This window comes from Pocillopora damicornis, chromosome 1 (genome assembly GCF_964200805.1).
Source record: "Pocillopora damicornis chromosome 1, jaPocDami1.2, whole genome shotgun sequence".
Lineage (NCBI taxonomy): Eukaryota > Metazoa > Cnidaria > Anthozoa > Scleractinia > Pocilloporidae > Pocillopora > Pocillopora damicornis.
Genome location: NC_142670.1, coordinates 16,487,733 through 16,505,356, shown reverse-complemented (window position 1 = coordinate 16,505,356; position 17,624 = coordinate 16,487,733). Strand labels below are relative to the sequence as shown.

The following is a 17,624-nucleotide window of genomic DNA, read 5'->3' as shown; positions in this document are numbered from 1 at the left end:
GAATGCATGGGTGATATCGCACATTATCAGTTATATCTTGAAAAAGCTGCATTAAGTGCCGCTCTCACTAAGAGCGGTCCTCTCGACTTCCCTTTCAGTTGTTCTCCAATTCTCTTTTTTCGCGTCGCCACAAGCCAAAAATGATTTTTGGCCAGTACACCCGTGTGGACAGCGATCGAAAGTGTAAATTTCACAGATTTTGTCCAGCGCGCGGCGATTGCAATAACATAGCTCACAGAGAGAGATTCTGAGGTCATAAAAGTAAAGAAAGTTTTATGTACAGAAAAGTGTAAGATGTAATATAGAATAGAATATGAAAGTAGCCTCATACAAAAACTTTTAGCAAAAACTTTTTTCTGAATCCGTCGTGAACGACATTGCACTGGCGAGTTTCCCCAACAAAATAAAGTTGGTTACACAAGCCTTTCACGTGAAACGTGAAGAAAGGAAACAAATCCTCTTAATAAAATTCAATGCAAATCCAGGACCGAAAGGCACAAAATCTGTCTGAAAATAAGGAATTTATGGTCTTGAGCGCGACAAAAGACCGTGGTTTGCCCAACCTTCAATGATTTGCGAAGCTAGAACATGTTTAATCTTTCCTTTGGTTCTAGCCTTACCCCACTACCAAAACGCACTCGTGGTATATACGAAAAAAGTGAGATAATATAGCACAAAGAGATTATTATAACTCCTATTACCTTGCAACGATCACAAGCGAAAATCTCGCGTGCGTTAATCCAGGATAGCTAAGCATCGCTTTGCCTTCGTATGTAAACCACTTGGGATGTTGAGAGAACGCGAAAACAATCTGTAAACAGTGACATTCTACTGAAGAATACTTCATAATAGTCTGTGCATAAAGGATTTTGAAGAAATCAGTTTAAATGTCTTGTGGAGCTTTTTTATGATGAAAAATAAATTCAGATGTAGGATTTTAACCGGTGAAGTTTATTTTCATCGTTGGGACTTAACTTTTAATTCTTTAATAACGTTACTAGACCACACCAAGGCTGAAGTCGGAGAAATCGTAAGACAACAACATCGAGCCGTGTTTCGTTTGTACTGATTCAAACGTCGTCCAACTGTTTTGTTTACTCGCGGTACACTATTTTCCTTTAACAAAATTTGTTTAAGTTGTCTCAGCTTGGATTAACATTGCACGGAGTCGTCGTTTAAATTTACAAAAGTGTTTAGAATACTTAAACTTGGCAAAAATTGAAATCGCGGACCGCAAATGGAATTGCCGTAAATCTTGAGTACATATGTACATTCGAAGGGTTTTTTTTACTTGTCATTTAGATAAAACTAAAAAAACTGAAAAACTGAAAACTCAGTAAAACTGAATTTAAAACTTAAAAAAAAGATATCGTTAGAAAACTTCAATCTTTGTAGACATTTGGAAATTGCAAGAGTTTACTGCCGGTCACGGTTCCCAAATAATTAAATGACTTGCAGTCGAGACAACCCATACATTCCAAACTATGTTGATGAGGACCTTCTAAGCGATCTCGAAAAGATTTACAAATCTCATATCTAGCGTTCAGTTTACTTTGGCTCAGAATTATTTCACTCAGAAATTCCGTGATACCATGCGGGATGTTTTGCATGCGCTTTAATTCACAAAAGAAAAAAAAAAGGATAAGGAAAAGGAAGAACAATTACATCGTAAAAAATTGGTTGGTGTACCACTTGCTCGAGTTTAAATCTGTTCCTCTTTAAAAAATTCTTGATAGCTAACAACTATTCAGCGAAGTGGAAGTAGGTAGTGGTTGATATTTATCAAACCGCTGATGATATTTACCAATGATGCTGATGCGAGTTGTTGTTTTGGTGTATACTAACACAGTGAATTAAAAACTAACTATTTAAACTGAATTATTCCTGCAACGATTACAACGCTTTCGGGTGCAAGTCCCGCGCAAATCTCCCAGCGGTGAAAAACTGAGAATATTCGGAGTTTGACAAGCTAATCAGAGCGCCCCTTCAGCTTTCTCTACTGTGTCAGTATATACCTCTCATGAATTCTGAGAACTATCAGAATTCTTTTTTTTTTTTTTTTTTTTTTAATCTAAGGTCGATAGTGGAACGAGACCTTCAGAGTGAGCTAGCGTCATTCTGTGAAACAATAATATACCATGAGTGAATTAGACTTGAAATTGATACAAAATACTCTAAATTACAGTAGCTCTAAAAATAATTGGACAAAAGAAACCATAGTAGGCAAGAGGGAAATGTTCTCATCGACAATTCTTTTCCAAATTTCAGAGATGTTTTGCCTTCTTTCTTGTTTTCTTTTTTTAAAAGCGTTAACACTTGGATTAGGAAAAGTCACTTGGAAAATGCATCGTTTAAATTAATTTAAAATGGTTACACAAGAATTCGAAATGGAAAGAAAAGTAAACGCTATGATATAAAACAGAATATGAAAGTGACCTCAAACAAAAACTTTTTTAACAAAAACTTTCTCTAATCCCGTTGTGAACTAATTTACTTTGGTGTTTATTTCCACAAACTTAAGTTTATAACTTAAACAAGCCTAAACATGAAACTTGAAAAAAGGAAGCAAAACCCTTGGTTAAATTCCAAGGCAAATCCAGGACCGAAAAGGCACAAAACTTGTCTGATAATAAATAATATACAGTCTTGAGATTGGCAAAGTGTCGTGGTTTACCCAACCCTCAATGATTTGCGAAGCTGAAATACGTTTTTCCCCTTGCACTGCGCGAAATGAATAATTTCGTGGAATTTTTGGAGCCGTGATATTTCACGATACCCGACGAGTCGCAGATCGGAATGCGACGTGTCGGGAAACGTGGCGTGTCGGAGAGTGTCATGTTCCTGACACCCGTGACACGGCGTGTCATGACAAGTCATGCCCTGTGTACGTTAATCGCCAAAGAATATCAAGGGTCTGATACTTAACCGCACGGATATAGTTTGTCGTAGAATGAATATATTTTGTGTACCTTTGTCTTAGCACGTTACTTGGAAACCACAAACGCTTGTGCTCTTTTGTCCCTTCAGAGTTTTATAGTTAAAAAGGCGTGGAGTTCATTATCCTTCGGTAATTCGTGTCGTTAGTCGTGGGTCTCAAAGCCCTTTTTCATTCTCAAGTACCAAGGTTTTTTAAAAAGTTTACATTATGGAGATCATCAATTTACGCACATGCATCCTCACCTTCCTTTGCTTATCCTGGCTTATCGCGTTCGCGTGAATGTATTTTTTTCAGTGTGTTCTCGCACCTTTACCTATCGCTTAGGGCGGGGTACCTTTACGTGCCTATACTGTTGCGCGTTCGCATTCAGTGTTAAAACTAGACTTAAGTATAGCTTCTGTTTTTAAAACTACGGTAATTTCATGTAAAGGGAAACTTTGTGCCAGTCGATCCGATTTGATAATTCTAATCTTATTAGGTTTTTTTTCAGTCTTTCCATTTTTTAACGTTTTGAACATTAAAGTTGGAAATAATTTGCAACAGTTGCTTTGCTGATGGCAATCTTATCCTTCACGGCATATCAATGTCTGGGAACTTCTTTTGTAAAATGATTCGAGCATTATTGTATTTTCTTTAGCTCAACTAATAGGTAATGCCATGTATTGTTAGGAATACTTCGATAAATTTGTTGTTGTTGTTGTTATTGTAGCTGCATAAAATTGCAATTTGGCCAACAGTCAGCCACTGGATTGTAATACATGTAACATTTAAAAACTGATAAAAAATGAGATGAAACACTGACAGCAATATTTTGAGTTTCTCTTAAAGAACCGTACTAAAGGTTCAATATTTTATGGCGCAAAAATAAATAACTACAGCTATTTCATGAGAGGTCATACTATAACTTCTTAAACACTAACTGTTGTACAGGATCACGCGATACATTTGGTACCTATTGCTATATAAAATAACTACTTGTGCAAACCAATTTTGGCAATAGCATAATCAAATGAAATTAATTGCAAATTGATGGAATTGTGACAGTACATAAAAATCTAAATACAATATTGTTATTAATCTAACATGTCATATTATGTGATCACTGATTTATTTCAGTCTCTAACCAAAATAATTACTGTTGTCAACTAATTCAGCTTATCATGATCCAACTTAGGATGTTTCAGAATGTAAATATCTAGAAATGAAAATGTATCTTGAGACTCAGTTTTGGATTCAATCATGTGCAGATGTTCAATGAGAAAGTACCGACACCAAATGCACTTTCTGCAATCTGTTTTCCTTTCCATAAATTAAAGCTCCATAATGCTAGACTCTAGCTGAGTTTGGTAATGGTAAATACTTTCATGAACTTTTTCTTGCTGAGGGTGCAGAAGTGGAACTTGATATTTAACAGACACAGCTAGACTGGAATCTTCCCACTGGCACATAAAAGGCATGTTCTGGAATAACTGACTCGAAATGATTTGGCCAAATCTCTACAGGTTTTAAACACCTGTTACACTGAGGATGCCTAGCATACCATTCAACTAATGCTAGAAGGTGGGTGATCTTTTGAGATTTTCCATTCTCCATTTTGATGACCACATCATGTTGCAGAAAGTCCCTGATGAAAGCAGGTCTACTAGAGTCATCAAACCACTGTGTGATAACTGTTGAAGGCTGTTGGTTACAAGCTGAGTCTGCTGCACAACGGTATCCTTTGTATAAAAGGTGCTTGAACTTATCACAGAAGCTGGAAACATGGATGATTCTACCACCAGCATACATGGTCTTGTAAGTCTTCTGTAGTCTCCTCACATCATCACTTTCAATTGCATCACCTTTTGATTGGTGGTAGTGGTACTTGAGTCTCAGTTTTACTAAGGTTAACATTAACTGGACTGCCAGTTTCAGATTCAGCCATGTTGCAGAATTGCTGGACATGGACACTTGCTTCTAGTAAAGTTCCCTTTTGCTTGCCTTCACAATCCATAAGTTGCTGGAACTCTTCCATGCCTCCTGGAAATATAATTTGAACTCCTGGGGAGAATAAATTGAAAACCAGTTAACATATGGTTCATAATGTATTCTGATACATCTAGGCATTATGCAAAGGCTTACACAAAGCAACATGCCACAAACAAGGTATTAGACCTCTGGCAGGTGCAAGGTTAAAATTAAAGTCCAGCATAAAATTTTGATAATAATAAAAAATTATGTGATACTTTTGTGGACCTATTATTATTTGTTTTGAATTTGACAGTCAGTCGTTTGGTTGGTTGGTCATTCAGGTCAGGTCAAAAGCTAATGAGTTTTGCTACTACACTGTATAAATGCTTTGTTGCCACAGACCTAATGACCCGTCTGCTTTAAACTTTTATATTTACTTAACATGTATACATTTACATATATGTTTGAATAAGGAGATTTGAGTGTTCCCATAATTTTTTTTTATTTCAAAGAATATGGCATGATTGCATTCTATCAAAATGTCAAGAAAGGGAAGACCAGTTTGAAAGAATTAATTTTCATTTTTTGAAATTTATTAGAGAAGAGTTAAATACCTACCAATATTAACATTGTTTGTATGGTAATCTCCCATAATTCCATTGTATCTCTCAAATGAGAAGCACCAAAAAGAGAAAACAGGTCCATAATCAAGTATGCAATCCTTAAAATGGCCATGAAGATGCATGTTTGGTGTGCACTTCTTCCCGCAAAGGGCTTCTAAACATTACACAAAATTGCATCAGCTTGTGGTCAGCTTCTATACACTCCTCCTTGGTGATAACTTTTCTGCAAAGCAGTTGACAGGCATGTACAAATGCTGTCCACATTCCATAATGTCCACTGGGTATTACTCCCTTTAAAGCAAAAAAGGAGTAAATACATACCCTGTTCTTCCACTTGTCACCAGTGAATCCCTTAAATCCTTCAGAAATTTTGCTTTGGATGCACCCAATTTCAGATGGTGGCGTAACAAGATTGACATGTTTCTGTACTCTCTTCAAGTCAGATTCACTCAGAATTCCCATTTCAGTCCAAGTCTTAAGAACATGTTTGGCACTCCCAAGAGGCAAGTTATGCATGGGATCAATCAGTGCAAATCTTATAACATCATAGTATGGAAGCTGGAACAGGACAGAGTAATGTGCTCCACTTGAAGAGGCAAATTTCTGGGCATCACTTGGTGTTTTAGCTTGGCAAATTTTCTCTCCAGATGCTCGATGGTCTTCATTATATTGCTGTTCCCAGCTTTCTCTATCAAATCCTGAGAAATCAGGTTTATCACCAAATGATGCTCTTGGAAATTTTTTAAAGCATTTGCTGCATCCTGAAAATATAGTAAAACACCATATAAACAATGATGCCAGGGCAACAAGCATGCATTTACACACACAACAAATATATACCTGCCAACCTTTTTTGAGCCAAGGGTGCGAGATTTTTATCCTATAAGTGCCAGGATTTTTGATAGAGAACCTGATCATATCTGGAGATAATCCAAAGACTTCGAAAGCACACCCAAACAATTCCAAACTTCCTAACACATGAAAACACAACCTCGTCTCTAGCACTTCCCTTCTAAAAGTCAGAGGATGTATTAGCTCAAACTTTTCTGCTAGGTGATTGATGTCACGTCTTGATTCCCAAGACATGTGAGTTGGTAGATATACATACACAAATACAAAAAAAAAAATAAATAACCAAGGAGTTATTATTAAAATTGTATAAAACACTCTAGTTATAGTGCATCTTTGAGCACTCACCTTTCTTTGCAGTATGGCCAATAAAACCTCCACATTTCGAAGTTGCTGGTATATCACTTGACAAAGCTAAGATAGCAGCTCAGAACATCTCCCCAGTTCCAGAAATGTTTGTGTCTAAGATAACTCCATCCCACAAGTCAATAAGGTCATCTACTAATGGCTGCAGGAAGGAATTGATATAATGCTTAGGATCCTTTGGCCCAGGAATTATTCCAACAACAATAAGATTTTCAGGTTTGAAGCGTTCCTTTTTTGGAAGGTTCATTACAATCATGTAAATGACACAAATGGATTTTGAACCATGAAGAGTGGGCTGAAGCCAGTCAATGTTCAACACGAGAGCAAAGTTATTTGGTATAGCAAGAAAGGGCTCTCCATCCACATACTGAAACTCTTTCCAAACTCTTCCTTCAAAACAGTCTCCAAGAACATTGTCTGACAGCTAAGTGGAACAATTTCTCCACTTTTCACAGTTTTCCATGAAGTTTGGCTTGTTAATAAGGTCTTGTAATGAATCAGTAACCTTTTTAAAGCAGTAAACCTGCCTAGGATACAAGAATGTCTTTCCTGCTCTTGACCTCATAACTTTCATCAGAACGGAACCACATGGCCTCCTTTGGGCTTGGTGTGGGTGGCGTGGATAACTCACATGACTGCATTTTGCTGATACAACCTCACCATTTGGCCTTTGGCAAACACATTCATCAAAATTATAGAGAGTTTTACACTTAAGGCAAACTGCATTTTTAATAAAACTGTCCTTCTGAAGGCCAAGATTTTTTTGAATCATGTACAATGTTTCTGGGATGATCTTGGCAAAGTTAATAAGAACTTCTGCTTGCATCATCTTACCAATACCAGATAAGAACAGCTTGAAAAACTTTAAGAGTAGAACAATAGCTCTGTCTGCAACTTTGAACATTGCCTGCCACAGAAGTAAGAATAAAAGCAAAGCCCTCAGTTCTGTGCAATCACTTCCTGGTTCCTTCTGTTTACCACATTTTTTTTGCACTGTTTTCCATTTCATGAGAATACTCAAAGCTCTGCGTATTGTTCTCTACATCATCCTCCTGAAATGAAATAACAGTACATCAGAAACAATAGCAATAAATAGTACTCAAGGTTCAGTATACATGTACATCATTCTGCATGTATTTACATCACTTGTGAATAAAATGAATATCAAAATATTCCACTAAAAGAAATTTTACACATAAAAGCAGGGCAGCCTGAGGCAAGACGAGGCACTTGCCTCATCTAAATTTTTACCTAAGATAAAACAGTAAAACCTAGCTTAAGTTGGAAAAGTAATCCCCAGAAAACATTTTTCTATTGGTTTATGAGAGATTAAGCTACCTAAGAAGAGTGATTTAAGAGCAAAAGCCATTTTATGAGGGTTATTAGTTTGCTGTATGAACCAATAATATTCTATAAACTAACCAAGAGTTGCTGTTCTGATTGCATGGAGCTTTCATGTTTTTCCACAGAGGACTCCTCTGGTAACATTTCATCATCTACATCATTTTCACCACCACTAGAATCTCCTTCTGAAACTGCCTGTCTTCATCATCCCAACAAGGAAGAGCACCTTCATTTTCTGAATCAGAGTCCATGTCTAACTCAAGCTCCACATTTACACTAGAGAATCCACATGCAACATCACCATATAGTGTCTGATTCTCGTAGAAGGTACTTTAGCTCACTGTTTTCTTGCAGTGGTTAAAGTGGAACTTGTCACCAATTCTAGGAGTGACTAACAGCACAAGATGAATGTCAGATTGATCAGCATCAATGAGCTGACATACAGTGAGGCTCCTTTTACAGAGCAACATGCAACAGCATTGCTACAGGTGTATTTCCTGGGGTATAAAATAACAACCTTTACACACAAACGGATGTGTGTACCCAAGAGTCAAAAGTAAAACAAAAGCAAATAAAGAAAAATTATTATTATTAAAAAGGTCAATTTGCATCAAGCTGTTTACATATAACACTGTAAAGCAACAGACTGTGTTTTTCCTCATCTGAATGTCATTTTCCGCAGAGAACTGAAGTGCTGTACATTTAATTGATTGGTGGACCTTATGTTGATACATAGGAAAAAGTCAGAAAAATCCTGGCCCTGCCCCAACAAAGTTTTGAATGTAATTACATAAACACAACCCATAACAGACAGCCTGGACAGAGCTGTAATAGTACTGTGCATGTGGCATTGTCATTAGGGGCTGTAACCTGTAACCCGTAATACCTGTTAGAGCCACGCTTAATTGATATTACAGGTGATAGTTACTATTTAAAAAACTGTTGGTAATGCTTTCAGATGTTCCAGCAGAGATCTTTGACTCTTGTCTTTGCTGTAAAATTTTGGTTTGTGTTCAGGAGATATGTCTTTGCACTCTTACCAGTCGGTCTTTGGCGAAGGTTTAAAGCGCAAGTTCTACCTAGGTCTTAACTAGAGTAAAAAATGGCGCTGTTCATTTTTTTTTTCGAAAATTCCGCCATTTCACGTACGTGTTGCTATGGTTTAACGTTGTCGTCCCCAGTTTCCCCCACGCGCGAGTCTCTACCATGCGCAGGGGTTTTTCAGTTCAGTCCAGCCCGCGCAGAACAAGATTCTTCCTTCTCTCAAAACGGCTAAACTTTGATCCATCGCAAATAATCAAGAGTATTATATCTTGTGCGACCCGGGCTTAAAACACTATGAGGACTGAAGAAAACTTTTCAGGAATTTCAACTATCGTCGACCTAGGAGCAACTTCAGAATACCCCGCAACTTATTTACATGTCATTGAATAAGAATAGCGTCTATTGTGTTATGCCTCGATCTTCAAAGCCTCCCGACACATGTAAATGAGTCGCGGGGTATTCTGAAGTTTAGCCGCGCAAGTTTTCACAAAATTTCCTCCTCAATTGATCCGTACTTTCACCTATTATACTGCCTTGGTGAGGAACTCTGAGCAATCGATTAATCTGCCGAGTTAAGTGCCGACAGTCGTGCCGACAAAATGCGTGACATTCATTGAGAAAGCGCTTATTGGTTAGTCTTGCTCACGTGGTTGCTCTAGAAGCATATTATTGGCTTACGGGTCCCAAAATAGAAGGGAAAGAGAAGCGTCGCTCGACCAGTGACGCGTCACATAATCTTCGCTGGACGGGTTTAGTTTTGACATCGATGTGGCTGCAACTTTCTTCCAGAGTGGTAATACCAGTACCACTTTGAGTCGACGACCATTCGGCTCAAGCTCATCAACCGGCGCCCGATCAAGCGCAGTTCCATCCCATCCAGAGCCTTTACGAGAAGATTCTATAAGAAATCGGGAGAACCTGCTGGTCTCAAACCGAGAAATTCGACAGTTGTTCGACACAATCAAAGAACTGGGGGATATAGTAAAGCGGCAAAATACCAAACTAGACAGTTTGAGCGTGGAACTGGAAAACGCTTGTAAAGAAGTGGCTGAGGTGAAGACCGAACTACAGACTGTACGATACAAGCTCGATCGCCAACCTCAGTCGACCGAGAAGGAGAATATCCACCGTGGGCCTGTTCCAAAGCAACTAAAGGTTTGTGCAAATTTTTGTTCCAGCACTGTAGCAATAGGCGTTTCCTTTTAAGCTTCGGTTCTGGTATGGGAAGTATTTTAAGCTTGTGGGACAGTATTCCCTTCTTTGTGATGTTAATACCGCATGTCATATGGCTTGTTTGAAACTAAGCCGAGAATAATAAATACTAGTGGGGCGGCCTCAAAGATTGCTCCAGTGTTTGAAGTTTTGAGAATGTCAGACATCATTTGCCAATAGTGCCTGAAAATCAACTTCTGCAATTTAGTTTTAAAGCTACTGAAAAAGGTTACTCCACATAGTTCAGTATAGATTGTTTTTTTTCTGAAATAATTTACAAAAATTTCCTTAAGTTAAAGAAGATGTTATTGTTCATTGAGGTTAAATAGATAAATGAGCATTTAATCATTTTTCTCATGATTTAGAGTCAGGCTATCAAAAGTTTGATTGGGTGTTTCAACAGCTACACTGCTAGTCTTCTTCATCAGGTGATGAAGTCAAATGTTTATGTGTTGCTATATGTAGCACCTTGGTGTTTTATCATTGGTACATTTTGGCCCTCCATCATTGGGATATTTTGATCCTCATTATAATTCCAACCAGCAGATGTTGTTCTCCCGTAGGTCAGCTTTTTTACTGACTAGCTGTTATGCTTTTTGATTGTGGGCATCCATGCTTAAGGAATTTAAATTCTGCTCTCATTATTGATGAAGAAGCCATCCACACAAAACTTTACCCTAATAACATCAATAGAGAGAGTGGGATCAAAATTTCTGAAGTGTGGATGGCTACAGTTAAAAAGCATCACAGCCGGTCAGTAACAAAGCAGACCTATGAGGGAATAACATCTGCTAGTAGGAATAATGATGAGGATTGAAATTCACCAAGGACAGAGTACTACAACATACAAATGACAAACACCAAAGTACTACATATAGTGACATGTAAACATTCAAACTTGCTACCTGACAAAGACTAGCAATGTAGCAGTAGGAAACATTGCTGTCAAACTTTTGATAGCCTGACTCTATGTCATGAGACAAATGATTAAACATTTATTTCTTTATTTGTCCCTAAGTTGTTTGTTTTTGTAAATAAAACATCTTGTCTTCTGGCTAGAAATTTTAAACCACACAATTGTAAGCATAATTTGTTACCCATGATATTATTAGAATTTGAACTTAACTCCCTTATTTCACTTTTCACCTTTAATTCCACATACATTGTTCTTATAAGAAACATTAATGTTCTTATAATTAACTTTGTTTGAATTTAAGGGTGATGTGCACTTGTTGTACAACAAACAAGAAGTTGAACTTTAGTTTTGTGGAAGTGAAGGGTGAGTAAAAGATATCTACTCGGGATATTAAGAGTTCGTCTGTGGAATGTTTTGGAAATGCGCCTATCATCAGCCATCTCCTGGAGGGGGGAACCTTGGTTAAGGGAGGGGACTTTGCAAATGTTGGAGTCAAAGTGCTTAATTTCCCTTTCTAGGTGGGGACAAAGGACAACCAAAGTTAAGAGATTGTCCCTCTTAGAGGGGTGGCACATTTCAAAACAAGAAGCCACATTAAAATTTGCAGGACAAATTAAAGCTTTGCTTACTTGTGACTGAAAAGTAATACTTTCACAAGACAAAAAAAGATTTTCTACCATGCTTAATAGTCTGCCATTTTGATCCAAGCAAACCACAAGGAGATGGAGAAGCCTGTGTTCTTGTGTATTGTGGTCTTTTCTGTCATTTAAAACAACTTGAAGTGATTTGTTTCCGGCTCTCTGCAAAGTCCCCTGATTTTTTGCGATTGGCTGGCAAATGGGGAAGACAGGATTTTATTTGTCTGTGATTTTACCTAAAGCATTTTCCTACAAGCAAACTTTGTTGGCCATGTGAATATCTTATTTTAGTCAAGATGCTGAGCAATTGGCCTTGTTTACTTTTTACATCTTCACAGATCTTGAGCTCAGTCGGCAGAGTAACGGTAGATCTAATCCGGAGGTCGTGGGTTCGATTCCCACCGAGGTCAAAAGATTTTTTCTTTGCCTCGTGTGGTTCCCTGTTTCCCTTTATTAGGGCTAACGCCCAATGGGTTATTCATGGGTTTCAATAGCACTTTAATTTACACTTCAGAGTTAATTCTCTGTTTCACCATCTCAGTTCATAAACACACAAAAATTTTATCACCTTCCAAACAAGCTTGGTCACTAACTTAAACCTATATTTAATTTTGTTCATCTTTATGCACCTTTCTAACAAAGCATTACTACTATAACATTCCTTTGTAGCATTGATACTGCCCACAACAGTGCTGTTCGAGGATTTCTTTGTAAGGAACTGGAAAAGGAAGACAATGGCTATGAAAAGTCAACTATCAAGTGTAAGTGATGTGTTCATATGATTTTCTCTTTAAAGTACATACATAAATGTGCTACTAGAGTGTGCATGCAATTTACTTTTCTGGTCCAACAGAATGTGGTCACTTTGTAAGAAATTTTTTAAACTTTTGTTTAATTCATCTGAAAGTTTGTTGTCTAGAGTACCCTAAAACAGAGCTTTTCGAGGTGCGTAACCTGTCTTGTGCCTGCCTTTAGTAGAAGACCCCTATTGTTCCTGTTGAATGAAACTTAACTTCGAAGAGACACATTTGATGCATATCAAACAATTTAATAGGTTGAATTTGAAAATGACCTAACCTGATTTTCTCATCGAATGTTGATGTAAGGTTGCCATTTACTTGAGAGAACAAATGGATAAATTTGAGAAAAGTAGTTTTCAATGTTAGGACAAGATTCTCATCAAAGACTTTTTCATGAATTTGGGTAATAAATAAATAATAAGCAATTAGCCTAATACTATTTTTATGTACCAGGTGCTGTGTCAAGATATTATGAAACAAAAAGACAACAATACCTGGACAATCCACCTGACAGAAGAAATAAAGCAGAGAAGACTGCTCTGCAATAAATTGATGCAAATTTCATGAGTGGCAAGGAGAATGGTGAGGGCAGTCAAGAGGATGTGTGGGTTGTGAGGTCGCCACTGTGGCGTAGTCCACAGCTATCTCCTCTCTTAAAGAGACTTCAGGAGAAAATTGACAAACAGCCATCTTCCTCCTGAAGCTCACATCCACAAAATACAAGAGTAGAAGGAGAGCCATCCACACACAGTCTACCAACTTCCTCACCTGCATGGGCACTCCTTCCCGGTAATAGACAGAGCCCTGAGAGGTCTCCTTCTCAAAATAGGATTCCTCCCTCCCCACCGTCCCCACAACATTGCAGTGGTGATGAAAGCGATGGGGAACCCTTGCATATGTTGGACACCAGCCCTGTCAAAATCCGGAGGAGGCCAAACAGACGGCTACAGTCACTGTGGGACTAAATTAATGCCTAAGTGTTCTTTATTTACATAACTTGTATGTTTTGCCTTCTGTTTTTAATTCAGTTCATTTGACAGAATGGCAAGGTGGTTTATGGGTATTAGGGTGAATGGTTCCTTTTTAACCCTAACTCATGAAATGTTTTTTTTTTTTGCATATTGCATTATCTGGTTTCACAAATTGAAAAATTAACAAATGATGCCACTTTCTCTCTCTCTCTCATCTTGATTGGAACATAATCTGCCAGCTATTGCAAACAGTTCAAAAATCTGTGGGAAGAAACCTTAAATAACATAGAATTTTGTAGCGATCAACTCCATTTATTGTTGAAGTAATATTAGATGTACTGAAGACCTTTGTAAAGAATGCTACAGTTTTGGATATGCCACAGTTAATTTTATTGGAATGATTTCAAACAAGCTTCTTGAATTATTGTGCTCTTCAAACAACTTTTATGTTAAAGAATTGGCTTTAAAAAGGCACTTTCCAGCTCAGTCGATAACCAGGGCTCACTAAGTTGTTAACATGGTATGACTTGCTTAGAATTTATTGTTGTTTTTGATAAAATTTTATTACTCTCTAATATTAGAGTATAGACATTTCTTTTTTTTATTCTTGTCTTCATATCTGACTGATGAAAAAATGTCTTTTTATCATACTAAAATTATTGTCGTGGTGTAATGATTTATGTAAATATTGAAAATGTTGCTTTCATCCATGTCAAGCATTAAGCACTTTTAGCTTAGTATATTTAATTATTACACACAATCTAAATTTTTCCCCTTTTTGTGCATAATGTTAGACTTAGTTGTTAGTCATCACATGATGAAATAGATTCTGTAAATTGGCCATTTTGAGGATTATTTATTAGATATTAAAATAATTTATTGTTTTATGGCGTAAGGGTTCTGAGAAAAATACACTAGTAAGAGGGTGCAGAATTATCGGGAGAATTCGTTGCTTTTTCCAAGAACACCTGATAGTATGTAGTGTGGATCAGGAATGCCGAGTGAAATTTCTCGTACCGTGGAATATCAAAATCTAGAATACGAATCTATTCTTCAAGTATCGAGAAATTTCGGGTTCTTGAATATCAAGCCATTCTCATAGTAACGTGGAAAACCGGCTTCTAGAATACAGACCGATTCGTCTAGTACCGTGGAATTTCGGGTTCTTGAATACTACGCGATTCTCGTATTACCGTGGAAAATCGGGTTCTAGAGTACAGATCGATTCGTCTGGTACCGTAGAATTTCGGGACAAGAATACTTAGTGAAACTGTTCTCACGGTGGAAAAGACAACTTTTAGAAAGACACGAAAGAAAGACACAATTTGACTGACCGCGCGCTCGTATACGGTACGCCATTATTTGCGGCAAATCTGAAAGTATAAGGAAATTTCCAGGTCTCCACACGCCGCGTTTCAATGACGTATCCTGACATCGGATTTTCTATGCGACGGGTTAAGTCCGAATTGGAACGAATAAAGTTCCTGACACTCGGTGGACACATCGCATGTCTTGGAACACGGTACGTTCGGATATGTCCGTGTTCTCGAAGAATACGGGTCTGTATCGGGTGGTCTCAGCACCGCGATACGCCCTATCTCACACAGTGTTGGTATTAGCCATACCCAGCTACCGAAACGTACTCGTAGTATTTACGAAAAGCTAAACGTAACGATCGGTACTCCTGTCTAATTCCCTGCTTTTAGTTTATCTAATCGAATATCCATCGCGGGGAATTATGATTTTCACAAGTCTCGTTATCAATGGTCGCAATAATGTATCACATCACATCCGACAAACTCTGTAGCCTCATGCAATGCACGTATATGGCGACGAACGAAATTACGAATCTCGCCGCTACCGTCACACCGCCGATGAATTGTTAAACCGTTTGTATTTTTGAACGTTACGCTGGTGGTTATTATTGCACGTTATTGTTCGCCTAGTTATCACATTGTAAAAATATACCGATCGAGAAGTTGACATCCTCCAGGTGTAGCGTCAAACTTTTTTGTGAACGCAAGAGGAGATAATATTGAGCGGTGAAGGCCGTCCAAACTAAGAAATCTGGGTAATTTAGTGTTAACAACTGGGTTGAAAACGTAAATTAGCCACCGTAAAGGGTAAAAAAGCTGACGTTTCGAGCGTTAGCCCTGACGAAGGGCTAACGCTCGAAACGTCAGCTTTTTTACCCTTTACGGTGGCTAATTTACGTTTTCAACCCAGTTGTTAACACTAAATTACCTGCTATACTCTCCCACCGACGCAGCACCACAGTTTCTTTAGAAACTTACCCCTTTATAAGAAATCTGGGGGCATGCTCTTGCAGAACATTTTTAAATCTAGGGTTTCGGAAATGCCATTTCCTGCTTTTTTTTTTTTTTTTTTTTGCAATTTAGGCAAATAAATTAAAATGATTTTGTTGGTGTTTTAGTTTCCCCACCTCCAGTATTATCAGTAAATAAAGCACAATTTTACGGCTGGCTGCGAAAAATATTACATACATTTGTACACCGGTATCATGCAGCTATGTGGCACCGTTCGAAAAGGCCACTTCTGGGCATGTTTAAAAACTAACTTCCCATATGGAAACCCAGACTGGGCCGCAAACCAGTTTTAACACGAGAAAATTGTCCTTACTCTTCTCTACCAACATCTGTCTATTCCACACATTCTTAATTATTAGTTCATTATTTTTCCCTTTCATACTTCTTTTGGTATCTTAATTAACTACCCTACCCCCCTCGCTCATGAAAACAAATTAACGTCGCCTGACTCATGAAGTGATCTACACTTCATATCAGTTCGTATGGTAAAGCCTTGTGTATTATAACAATAGGTGATTGGAAGATACAGAGGGAGTAGAGAGCAATTTTTAAAGTGTTCAGTGGACTGTTTTCAATGCTTCGAATAGAAAACCCTCAAAGTCATTTTGTTCTACAATATAGCTCGTTTTCTTATTGCAACTACAAAGGAGGCATTGCTTTATTGACGCTTACAGTCTGTTTACAAGCATTTTCTGTGTTTCTTGACCTTCCTTAACTGGTATAACGTACTAAATGATGTGATTAAATGATTTTTTGTCAGGCGGTTGGACAACAATCAGTTGAAGGGATTACCATCAGACATTTTTAGCAAAAACACCTTGTTATGGCACTTGTAAGTTTATAATCTTCTTTATTTTTGCAAAAGACGCCTTAAATCCAAATCTACCGAACATACAATAATGCCTTATCTCCAAGTGACCTAGATGCCTTCTTTCCTCTAATGCTGATGCACAGTACCCTTGTTCCTACCTCCCCCTATGTGCCACTCCTCGTCTCCCGAAATGTTAATTTCTCTTTATAAAATGAGCAGCCCTAGTAATAGATCTTTTTAGCTGTGTGATCACGTAGTTTGCAGTAGGTAAAGAAGGATTCGAAATGGCTGCTCAAGTACCTACCGCAGACGACATTTTATGGACGAAATTCCTTCTCCTCTTGCCGAAATTATTATATTCACGAAGAAAATAACCACTCTAATGACTGCGGTAATATAGAAATGGGCGACAATTGACGTAAATCCTTTTTAATACAAAAGTTGAGATTGTTAAAAACAAACTTACGAGCATACGATCTTTAAAGTTTAAAAAAATACATGAGGCCGGCACAAAAGAGAGGCAAATATATTAAACAGAATCCAACCTTGAAAGTAGGCAGTTCAATGCGTGGGTGCTGTCGCATCTTATCCTTAGAAAGCGGCATTAACACTTGGACTTAGAAATGTCCTTTAAGACATGCATTGGTTTCGGAAAATTCGTTCCGTGATAGATTATCCACAAAGAAAAAAAAAGTAAACAAATTTGTTAAAAGAATCATTCGAGGATGGAATTTCCCCCGTAGACCCTTCCCTCTTTCTTAACTAGTCTGGTTATCAGGTTAAGAATATCCGTGCAATTCGGTGCTTAGGTCTGTGTTTCAGTTTTCTTCTGATT

The 17,624-nt window shown here is 37.8% G+C and overlaps 1 long non-coding RNA gene and 1 pseudogene across 2 annotated transcripts; one reads left to right on the top strand and one right to left on the bottom strand.

Moving 5' to 3' along the window:
• Nucleotides 1-3,747: 3,747 nt before the first annotated feature.
• LOC149052351 (uncharacterized) lies at nucleotides 3,748-8,540 on the bottom strand (annotated as a pseudogene). The gene is made up of 4 exons (XR_016179311.1): nucleotides 8,149-8,540; nucleotides 6,709-7,778; nucleotides 5,507-6,272; nucleotides 3,748-4,978 (listed from the first exon to the last, which is right to left on the bottom strand). The product of XR_016179311.1 is annotated as an uncharacterized LOC149052351 (transcript).
• Nucleotides 8,541-9,799: 1,259 nt separating this feature from the next.
• On the top strand, nucleotides 9,800-14,538 carry LOC149052350 (uncharacterized). Its single transcript, XR_016183294.1, has 4 exons — nucleotides 9,800-10,269; nucleotides 11,544-11,605; nucleotides 12,550-12,641; nucleotides 13,134-14,538. It is a non-coding gene; the product is annotated as an uncharacterized LOC149052350 (long non-coding RNA).
• Nucleotides 14,539-17,624: the final 3,086 nt, after the last annotated feature.